The sequence below is a fragment of the Alosa alosa genome, chromosome 1 (genome assembly GCF_017589495.1).
Source record: "Alosa alosa isolate M-15738 ecotype Scorff River chromosome 1, AALO_Geno_1.1, whole genome shotgun sequence".
NCBI classification, from domain to species: domain Eukaryota; kingdom Metazoa; phylum Chordata; class Actinopteri; order Clupeiformes; family Clupeidae; genus Alosa; species Alosa alosa.
The window spans coordinates 14,100,521-14,112,971 of record NC_063189.1 but is presented as its reverse complement, the minus strand read 5'-3'; positions in this window follow the sequence as shown (position 1 = coordinate 14,112,971).

The window sequence follows — 12,451 nt, the reverse complement described above, 5'->3', positions numbered from 1 at the left end:
AGGTGGTAAACATTTCTAAGGTCCAGTTTGGTGAAAATAGTGGATCCCTGGAGCAACTCAAAAGCAGAGGTGAGTAAAGGCAGAGGGTACCTGTTCTTCACTGTGACATCATTCAGACCTCGATAATCAATGCAGGGGCTTAAGAGAACCATCTTTCTTTCCCACAAAGAAGAACCCGGCACCAGCAGGAGAGGAAGACGGGCGGATGAGTCCAGCTGCCAGGGAGTCCCTGATGTAATCCTCCATAGTTTTTCTTTCAGGAGGGGATAGTGAGTAGAGGTGACCTTTGGGTGGAGCAGTCCCAGGGAGATCAATGGCACAGTCGTACGGACGGTGTGGGGGCAGAGATGTGGCTTTGGTCTTGTTGAACACCCTCGGAGGCCATGGTAACATTCAGGGACATTAGAAATGTCGGGGCAGTGCTGGGGGTACTGAGCCGGGGGCAGCGAGGCAGCACGCTAAAACAGGTCAGGTGGCAGGCATTTCCCCACTCTTTCACAGTTCCGAGGCCCAATCGAGGTGAGGATTGTGGAGACGGAGCCAAGGGTAGCCCAGGATTAGGGTTTGGCCTGGAGAGCTGAGCAGGTGGAAGCGGATGGTCTCGGTGGTTTCCTGACACCATCATTGAGATGGGGGCTGTGATGCTGGTAACTGTGCCACCACGCGGACCGGCCCAGGGCCGGCTGGAACAGGAGTGGACAAGCGATGGCTTTCCAAGCCCAGCTGACGAAAGCAAGTCCTGTGTCAATAATGTTTGCTTCTGCGCCCAGAGTCCACCAGGGCTGCCAGGGTGTGGGTGGAATCAGACAGGTGAAGACAGACTTGGATGAGGGGTTTACGGCTGATGGAGGGCTGAATGTTCATTGAGCTCATCCGATTCCTCCTACATCTGGTGAGCTCCGGCTTTTGCTGGACAGGTGGCGACTGATGACCATCACCACCACAGTACAGGCACAAGTTGAGGTGATGCGTCGCTGGCTTCTGCAAGGGTTAGGGAGGCGCCGGCCGATCTCCATCGGTTCAGACTGGTCCCGCTGGCTAGATGGTGTGGCAGGTGCGACAGAAGGGCAGTTGGGACTCCGTGTGCTGGTGGATGGACTCTGGCGCCCTCTCTCACGACGGGCGGCCTGGATCCCGCGGTCGATGCGGACAGCTAGAGCAATGGCTTCATCAAGAGTGGGGGTTGATCATGGGAAACCAGCTCGCCCTTTATGTAGTCCGCCAGGCTGTGGAGGAAGGCATCCACCAATGCTTCCATGTTCCAGGAGCTCCGACTTGCCACAGTTCGAAAGTCAATGGAGTAATCCGCAACAGTCCTTCTGCCTTGGCTTAAATACTCATCAGGGTCCGAGATGCCTCGGCTGTTGTGGATTCCAAATCGAATACCTTGAGCATCTCCTCTGCGAATAGGTTGAAGGTTGCACATGCTGGGGTCTGGCACTCGAACTCCGCCGTTCCCCAGAGTCGAGCCTCGGCCCGCCAGGGTGAGTGATCACGAACCGACCCCGCCCCTTCAGTGGCAAAAGTCCTGGGTTGAAGGGTAAACTGGACACGGCAGCTCGCCAGGAACGCCCATTACCTGGGTTGGGTCGCCGCTGAACCGCTCTGGATTGCCGATCCTGGGTTCTGGGGCTCCGGCAGCCACGGCAGCAGTGGACTGGGTGGGAGACTCGGGTGCTGGGCCGGTGAGCAGGCTGGCTGGGGCTGGGCCGGTGGGAGCAGGCAGAGGAGAAAGGTTGGTGAGAAGTTGAATGATCATTGCAAGTTGTTGCTGTTGCTGCTGGAACTGCTGACGCTGTTGGTAGCCGGCTTGAAGTAGGGAGGCAATGTCAGCAGTGTTGCGGTTTACCTCTCTCTCTGTCTCTTCCAGGCGTTGCATGGCGGTGGGTGGTTCTGGTTTGTCGGTTTCCATGCTGGTTCGACCGTGCGCTGGGTCCATGTTTGGTCAGATCGTACTGTCAGACACCAAACAGGACGAGGACCACAAAAGCGTCACGTTCAAAAGTTTATTTAAGGGTTGGGGGTTAAGGGGGTTTCAGGGGTTCCGGGGGGGGTACAGGAGTTCCAAGAGTCATGCGGTGTGTTCCCCCCAGTAGCCCAACAGCGATGGCAGGAGCTGGATGATCCGGGAAGTCCGGGGCTGGAGAACACAGAAGTAGTCGAGCGGGTCCGGGATCACAGGCAAAGAGTCAGAGGCGTTTTCCAAAACAGGCAGGTAACTGGTGCTGGTTGCAGACGATCTGACAAGTGTGGACTGAAAAGCAAGGCTTTATATACAGGGCATGATGAGTGGTGAATGCAGTGCAGCTGGTAGGTAAACGAGGGTGAGGCAGAGCAGAGCAGGAACAGGTGGAGGTCATCAGACTTCAATCAGCGCGTGTTACCAGGCAGAGAGAGAGCTCATGACAGTGCGTGTGTGTGTGTGTGTCTGTGTGCATGTGCGTGTGTGCACATGTACTTTATGTGTGCAAATCACAAATGAGTGGTTATGGGTTAGGTTGATGCGGGCTCTTGAGACTAACATACTATAAATATTTTGTCATCTTGGGTGCAACGGTTCAGGTAGGGCTAGTTATTTAAGGGAGTGGCCACCAAGTTTCATGTTCCCTGGTGTTTCAGTAACCGGAGAAACACTGACCAAAATTGATGCCGGTAAAAGAAAAAAATGAATGTATTTTTTATATTTTAAATGACTTGTTGTCCTGATTCTTCCTGTGTCTCTTAGTGGGCACTGAGGAAGCAATAATTTCATCGCTAGTTTTTCATAATTACTATTTCAATTGTTTCATATCAAAATTCACTACTTAATTATGTGTTTTATGTAGTTTGTCGAGGACTGGTTCAGACACGTCACATCCATAACGTGAAACCGTCACATCCATAACGCTACACGTTTTTCCTACATAATGCATTACGAAAATGACACATAGTTTCAAAAACACACTTTTTGTTTTCATTTAAGTCTCCTTCATGCTACATATGTCATAGTTTCGGCAGTTTTCTTCAAAATTCACAGAGTTTGTAGAAAACCTCTAATCTCTCACAAAAGTGTGTCCATTTCATGTCATATCCATAACGCTGATAAAATGCCTTGTATTCTTAGGATGAAATTGATTATATGAAATTTGAGGATTTCTCAGTATTCAGAGGACAGAGGTTACATTAAAAGTTATGCAAATTAATTCACTGATACTAATTTTGCCCCCACTCTAAGGCATTTTGTTTACCAATATGAGTCCAATTGTCACATCCATAACGCTGGAACTGCCCTATGTCACTTTTCAAGTGCAGGCCTTTCAGTAGAAATCAGATTTCGCCCGCTCAATGTGAGGCACTCAGCAGCAGCTCAACCTAAGCAGAGTGTAGGCCTAGTTGTAATTCTGTGATCACTGTAAGGTGGACTGCGGTAGTGGGTTTTTAAAAAAGGCATTCAGAACATGTTTGATTCATGTCAACAGCCACAAGCGTACATGGAAGCTCTTGATCGCGCATGCCAATAACGTCTATAAAAACAATATATTTATGGAATAAAACTAGAATAATTTGTTTGGTCAAATTATTACGTTTCAGTTCATCAACTTCCTAAATAAATGAGTGTGAATAACTTCTAGTTTAGAGTAGTAATTACTTAAAATGTTTGTTGAAATTATTTGTTTTAATGTTGTTCATTTTCTCAAAGATTTGGAGTCTTAAGAGCTTGTCTGACTAATGTAACAATAACTTAAAACATCTATTTCTCACATTATTTTTTTTCATTTTACCCTTAAAGATTTTGAGCATAAAAAAAAAGTATAATTTTAAGTAGAAATTACTAAAAATATTTTTTAACATAGCTAAATATTTTGAGGTAATCAGTTTCATCAAATATTTTGAGTTCATTGAACCTGTTGGGGTTTACAGTGCAGGGTTTGCTTTTTTGATGTAACATTAGACAGAGTAGTTGGGTTCGGTCTCACCTTGCCAGTCCTCGGCTGAGCTGAAGGGCCCACCTTCCTTTGCCGTCTCAAGGTTGGGAGGGATGACTAGTCCTTAAAAGAACTGCAGGAATATTGCTGGGTGCCTCATGCCATTGGGTTCCTTTGGCCTTGTCCTGGACACCCTTCTCTCGAAGTGCTTGTGCCCGAATCAAACAATTTCACTTCTGATACCAATGTAGTGAGCAGTGAGGGCAAAACTCACTGTGTGTGTGTATGAATTGATGGATGGAGGTCTAAACAGGCAGCAAATGGCAATGTTACAGTACTGATGAACACTGGATTCATTTAATGAAGGAACATTTTATTAGGATAATATCAATTCCACTTTAAAGGGACACCAGGCAACATTTTCCCTTTAATACATTAGTAAAGAGGGAATAAAGAGAGTGAGGTTTAATGACTTTGTTGATGTATCGGGTTGTGTATCATTGGCTCTCAGCAGGTGCCTTCATTTCCCACATAAGTTAATAAAGAGAAAGTAGCAATATTTTTGGATAACTACTTAACTTAGTCATATTTCTAATATACCATTGCATTGCTATTTGTATGTTTTAATAGCAGCTATAGTCATTTGCCCTCCAAACAAATCTCTCATATTGCACTGGAAACTCCCATCATGGAAAAAAACGGTCATGTCTTTTAGAAGAGGTAGTTCTGCTCTTTGCCAATTGCTGGCATGCTGTATGTTTTGGTAATTGGGTAGCTGACTACTAAAGCTTCTGTACCTGCATTTACTTATTGCATGCACACCTTATTGTATTTTATACATTTGCTTTAATAACATTGCATTGATGATTGAGAACTTTCAATTGTATTCATGTTGACTTAACAGATTGAAATGAATGTTTAGTTGATGAAAATATTTAGGATAATGCCATTTTTAGACCATTTTGGGAGACAAAAAATATGGCCGCCCACCACACATGTTCTCAGTTGAGGAAAAGAGTTTAATAAAAACAAATTTGAAAAGTTATGTGGTCAAATATAAGCACAGTATTGGTTGTCTTTACTTATCCCCTTTTAAAAGGGCACTTCATTGGTGTTGCATGATGTACATGGTGTTGCATGGTGTGCATTTTTGTGATTGAGAAACTAAGAGAAACATAGTTACCCTAAGGTAACACTATGCAATAGGATCTGTCAACATTCCCATGAATTGTCAATGGGACAACTTGTAACACGATGTCAATACTAACATTTAATTTGCCTACCTGCAAGGTCATAACACTGTGGTAAAACAGGTTTTGTTCTTTTCAGAATATGAATATGAAACTAATCTGCACACACACATTTCCAGTTGGCCTCGCATGTCTGAGAAAAAAACAACACAGCATCTGATAACTAGAATATAATTCCAAGGAATTGCCAGTGCATGCAAAGCAAAGCAAAACAAAAAGGTGAAATGTCAATCAAAGACGTGAGAAAGTGGGCAAGAGAAAAGTAAGAGATCCAAATGAATGGAGAGAAACAGAGAAAAGGTTCCTTTTAAGTTAATGCACAGAGCACAGATGCTGCACTACAGGTGCTTGATCATCAATATTCCTAGTTCAATTGAGAGAGACAGAGAAAGACAGTTGATCAGTGAAATATGCAAGGGCTTTTCTTTTTAAAATAGATTGAAAAGTAATTGAAATTGTGAGTAGTGTGACAATGACAGGACAATCATTCCGGAAGAAACACTATTGCTTTTTAAATGAATAGCCTAAATAAAACAATCAACCAATCAAAATCAATAAATGCAAATAACAAATGTTAAACCATTGTTGCCTGTGTTATAACCTACATTACGAATACATAAATAAATATTAACTAGATGAAAATGTTTAAGCCTGTGCTCTGGATTGTGTGGCTACTGCCATTTTAAATTAAATTCTTATTGAAACTCATGAGTTCCCCATGATCAAAGAGGATGCAAATATGCGTGCAAACAAAGAAATTATGTCTGGGGCTTGTTGAGCACAAACAAAAAGATATTTAAGGCTCGACTATACACATGTCGCAACTGTACTCAGTCTAACAAAACTGAATGGAATGGCAGGTTGTGGAGACAGTGTAAACAAGACGGTGGCATGTAACAGCATGTAGAGATAAAGCTTTATAGACTTTTCTATTTTTTATGTTATTTTTTTTGACCTCACGTTTGATGACACATATGGTCTTTGTGTTAATGAGGGGTGTCTTCCCCCTCTTTCCCTTGAGACTGAACGTCTTCCAGCCCTCAATACACGCTGAGTGTTTTCACCAGGGTTTTCCCTCCAATTAGGCTTAAGTGATGGATCTGCAAAGTATTGTGTCAATTAGGCTAAACAATTTATTTTATATATGAAAAAGAAAGAACAATGGGAAAGTAGCACAGGAAATTGTGGTTTGACTGAATGGCAATGGTACAGGAATGATCTGAATAATTATTATAGTTAGGCATAATTATTATAGTGTAGTTAGATGGTATGCACAAGTACTGATTACCAACAGCAACAGTTCAGTGTAGTTTTTGCTCCCATTGTCTTTCAAGAAATTCATGTTCCAAGTTATTTAGGTATTTCAGACGTTTCTTTCTGTATAGATACACACCAGTATGGTTTGATAGAGGTTGTCCCCCAGACTCTCCTCCAGAGTCAGTCATTTTTGGTTCTAAATGTTGTCCATGTGAATTCATAATTTCTCCCTCTGTCATCACCCAAGGCACGGCCTATTTTTTCACTTATTGTTGCGAGATGACACCTCACCTCCTTCATCCCTCTTCCATTGTAATATTTCTTTTTACATAAAACCAAGCAGTCAATCTTGAAAATGAAAAGTTCATTATTAAAAGTACTTCAGAGCCATAAGATGGGGGCATGTATATACAGAGCAGTCATCTGACAGCTTTCTGCAAAAGTTGAAGGCCAGATGAAAAACAGAGCCTGGCAGCTATACTGTAGGACCCCTATCACTACAGTAGTTTACCACTACATATAACAAAAACAGACAAAAGTAGTGGCTATGTTCAGTAATGACTTATAGTGGCACTGTATCTTATAACAGAGGAAGGCACACTTGACTCAGATCCAATGTGCATGATTTACATAGTGTAGTTTTTTTTTACTTATACATGGGAGAGATGTTAAATTCCTCATGCTGTTAGTTGGGGACTTTCTACGGAGGCCAAACCTATATTAACAACAGGGTGAACTACAACTGTCCTAGCCACACTTAACAAATACAACAAGGATGCCTTTGGGACCATCAGTGTTTCATTATGTCCACAACACCTCCAGGAGGCTCAACAGTGCCCTGGATCCTTTGAATGGCTATCCTCTAAAAAGTCCAACAGAACTGGACAGTCCTATATAAAGCTCATAAAATAATGTTATAGTGTTTCACTCAAAACATACATCCCAGCACTTTGGGTTAGTAGATGAGTAGTTAGTAGATGAGTAGCTCTTCACAGAAGGCCTGATAAAAAACTTACTCACTTCGCTCATTTCGTGCCTAACAACACCACTCAGCTGTGCTATATTCACGATATAGAACGGCCTCTCAGGGCTTATTGCTTAATTATGACACTAGTTCTCTTTGTTAAAAGAGTAATACATTTAGATGCTTGTTTCCATCATGAAGATGGTGTTGAGAGTATGAGCTTGGTCCCAACCAGGTTTTCTTCATTCACTTAAAAAGTCATTTGAGCACAGAGCATCAGGAAAGTACGCAGAGAGAGTAAATTAACTGTAAATGAACCAGCACAGAATATCAGACTGTTTCAATGGCAAGGCAGTTCATTTAGGTTGAATTGAAACAGTCTGATATATATTGTATACATATTGTATATATGCCATTGAAACAGTCTGATATATATTGTATATATCAGACTGTTTCAATGGCAAGGCAGTTCATTCAGGTTGAATTTCAAGAGGAACTGAAGTTGAAAAGAGAACTGAAAGTCTGCTGGGAATTTTTAATGAGAACAATGTCCATGTGGTAATGTCTGATCTGATAAAGCTATCCCACCCATCCTGCGTCAGCAGGTGGAACTTTTGAAAGAAGAAGACAGAGAAAAGACCAAAATAAGCCAATTTCTGTGTGGCTGGAAAATTCAGAGGAAGTTGTGATACCTGTTGGAACCTTTAGTGAACCACATGTAGTACTTCAACTACATTAATATTTACAGTGATTGTAGTTAAATTACTTTTCTTTTTTTCATTCAGTTAGCTGAAATTACAGATAAGATCACATTAAATCCAGATCTGATTACAACAAAAACGTAGCATTCCTCGCAAATTTGACTTTGTCAGAAGGATTACATAATTTTCAGGAAACTGGTGGAGTAGTGCATTGTGCATGAAATGCACAGCGTAAGTTCAGACAGACCGCAGTGTCACACTCAGCTTCACAGAGTCTGCCAGTAACTCGGCTGACTGCTCAGCTGATCACTCAGCTGATCATCACTTGCTCAATGATCACGTTGGTGATCATTCAGGGCATCTTTTAAATTGCCTAATCTTGCCGCCTCTCCGCCAGCCTTTTTGTAACCCACCTCCACCCCATCTGCCCCTACATCGGACTAATGTACTTATTCTTTTCTTTTTTTCTTTTAAGCACATTGAGTGACATTATTTGTATGATAATGTGCTATATAAATAAACTTGAACTTGAACTAATCATTGTCATTGATGCTCTGTTCTACCTCTATGGGGGATTTACAGTACCCTCCAGAATTATTGGCACCCCATGCTAAAGTTGACTAAAATCTGGTATAAAAAATAATCTGTTGGTGATTTATTGTAATCTCACAATGAAAACAAATGGCAAAAATCCAACCTTGAAGGGAAGCAAATTTGTTTTGAGAAAAAATAAAATATCATAAAGAAATAAATATTTTTAACAAAAACAAATTGCTCACAATTATTGGCACCCCTGCTTATAATACCTTCTTAAGCCTCCCTTTTCCAGTAAAACAGCTTGTAATATTCACCTATGACAACCCATAGAGTTGGAGAATACAAAGCAAGAGATTTATGACTATTGGTCTTTGCAAAATCTCCCCAGATCATCCAGATTCTAGGTCCACACTCGTGCATTCTCCTCTTTGACTCACCCCACTGTTTTTCTATGGAGTTTAAATCAGGGGATTGAGATGGCAATGGCCGAAGCTTGATTTTGCGTTCAGTAAACCATATTAACCATCTGGACTCTTTGTTGTGGTTCATTGACCTGATATATGATCCAATCATGACCAACGTTTAGTATCTTGGCAGAGATTGACAGATTTCCTTTAAAAATGTTCAGGTTTTTCATGTTATTTGTGATACCATGCACCTTAATTAGATTTCCAAGGCCTTTGAGAATAAAAACAGCCCCACAATAGCACAGCCTCTCCACCATAATTTTCATTAAGTATGGGGTTCTTTTCAGTATAGTCATTCTTCTATGTACGCCAAACACACCTAAAGTGTTCCTAGCCAAAGAGCACAATTTTCATTTCATCTAACAATAGACCACACTTCCAGACAAAGTCATTGTACCATTCGGTAACCCCTGCCATTTACATTGGTAATTAAATGACTGGACAGGCGTTTACCTAGCATGCCCTCTAAATTAGCTATTAGCAGTGAGGTCACTTTTGAAGATTGTTTGGGGGACTTGGTGACCCCAAGATGACACCTTTGTCTGTAACTCTCCAATAGTGGTCCTTATGGAATTTTTTACCTATCTTACCATCCTCCATACTGTACGTGGGGGCGAGATAACCATGGGTCTTTGTCCAAGCATGTTTGTTACATTTCCAGTTGATTAGAACCTTTTAATCATTGTTTTAACTGTAAATATAGGCATTTTCAACAAAGTACCTAGTTTTTTATAGACATTCACTGACTTACAAATGTTAGCAGACTTTCTTTTTATTTAAATTTAGTGTATTCTCTTGTCTATGTTGAAAAATGACAAGAGGATTTAGCATCTGTGTCACATTATTTTCATACCTTAGTGAAAAACAAAGTAATGAACTCTGAAAGTTCACAGACACTCTGATTAACTTAAAGTTAAAATTAGATAGGGAAATGCTTCTGTTAGGTTTTGTATGTACGATTTTCTAGGGGTGCCAATAATTGTGAGCAACGTGTTTTCGTTAAAAATATTTATTTCTTTATGAGATTTTTTTTTTCTCAGAATAAATGTTCTTCCCTTCAAGGGTGGATTTTTGCTTGTTGTTTTCATTGTGAGAGTACAATTAATCATCAAAAGATTATTTTTTATGCCTGTTTTTAGTTAACATTACCAAAGGTACCAATAATTCTGGAGGGTACTGTATCTGGCTGCCCTCCCTAGGCTCTCCATGTTTGCACATGAAGAGGCAGAGGGATCCCAGAACAGAACCATACAGCCAAATGTAACTTCATGCAAATTATAATACAAGTATATTTTGTCAGAGTGGTCCTGACTGAACGTCATCATATGGGGGAGATTTGAGCTGACCAAACGATGTTTATGCTTAGAATCTTGCTCATGGTATTAGATTAGCAAATAGATTTTCAGGGTTCTCACTCTAAATCAAATATAAAATTCCCTTACAAAAATCCTGAATTGCCATGACAATATACTGACCAAAGATTTCAGAACAGCCACATAGGGTTCAAGAATCTTTGACTTTTTTTTAAAGCAGTAGATGGATAAATGGGCATTGAATAAACAAAATGGGGTAGTCACAACCACTCAAGCAAGCAGTAAAATGAATAACCACACTAATTCTATGTGGAAATTTATTAGTATTAATGTATTTTGGCAATACATTTTAAACTGCTACAACAAAATTCCCTGATACTCCATGACTGTGGCCCAAATATGACACAATTCCCTGACATTCCATGACATTCCAGAAATTATTCCCATGACCCGTGGGAACCTTGGATTTTGTGTTATTAGATAAACTTTGTGCATTATTTGTTTAGTTGCTTTTTCTTCTTTTTTCCCCTCTTCTGTAGATTTGGGTAGCTTCCAGGGCTAGCTTTAAAGTCCCCAACATTACTCCTACAATTCATGTGACAATTCAGTTTCCCTAGTTTCCTGTATTTCTTAAACCAAAGACTCCCACATGTAACACATGTCTCTATTTGTGTTTATAGTCTATGTTATATCTATGTTATATATATATTGCATGATATATCGTATAGTTAGTTATTTTTCTGATTGCTTACATTTTTTGCCCATTTGGAGACTGCTCCTAGTCCATTGCTGATATTTCTGCTCAACAAATCTTGAATGTAGGATATTTGACATTCAAAAACATACCTTAATGATACACCACAATTTATAAAGGAATGACATTTAAAAAGCAAAACACTACCGATCAAATGGATAGAAGAATAATTGTTAAAGAATTACAAGATTTTCAAGGAAGCAAACTATACTGTAGGCATTGAATTTTAATGCCCACGTGATGGCGTGCTTTCACTGCACTTCAGGCCTCAGATCTGAAAAGCCCAGAATTCATCAATATTTTAATTGTTTCAATTTCAAATTGTTACACTTTCAAGTAATGGTAGAAAATAAAGGAATGTTTAGGTAGGCTAAATAGTGATGCTTTACTGTAACTCTGATATCTTACTTAATTATGCAGTGAACCATACTACTTTTCAAAATACATTCACCACACTGAAACATTAAAAAAGTTAAAACAAACCCTAGACCGATCTAAGTAGCGGTTGTGGTGAAAGACATTTAACAAATGCCTAGCACCCCTCTGACTGCTTTCACTCCATTTTAATCTCTGTCCATTCTGACCTAAACATAAACATAGTCAACCCAATAAACTCTGTCGATGATTTGTTACTTCACTAGAGCCATAACATTTCTAAAAAATAGAACAACAATGTTCTCTGCTTTCAGCATTAATAACAATGATGGACATTTTATTGGCCACACAATCTACTGTATGGCTAGGTTTTGGAATTCAATTCAAATAAATTCAAATTTAAAATATAAATGATCAATATCATCAATTATCAATCAAATATAAATTTAAATAGAGCGGGCAGCCAGAGTTTACAAAAACCACCTTACTTTACCTTGGTTCTAGTGCATAACGACACACAGCAACTTTTGGAATGATTATTATTTTATTGATTTCCATTACAAATTGTCATAATCACTGACTACCACACTATTATTGGTAGCATGAAAACTTCACTAAAAATACAGTTAAACTTCTGTCTGTTTCAATGATGTTTCTTTGTTTAAATGTTTCTTTGTGTCTGATAAATAACCTAGAAGGACTGAGATATGGTTTTCAAATTTAAAGGAACACCAGGCAAGCCTGATGATTTTTCTCTACGAAGCTCCCCTTAGCGTCTGTACGTGTCGATACGTGTGCGAGCCCTCGCTCTGTCTGAAGCTCTTTTCCTTTTCTTTGCATCTTCCGTCAAGGGTTTTCGCTGCTTCTTCGCCAGCTCTGCCATTATACACACATTTGCAACAATCGCTAGCGCTTCGTTAGCCTGCCT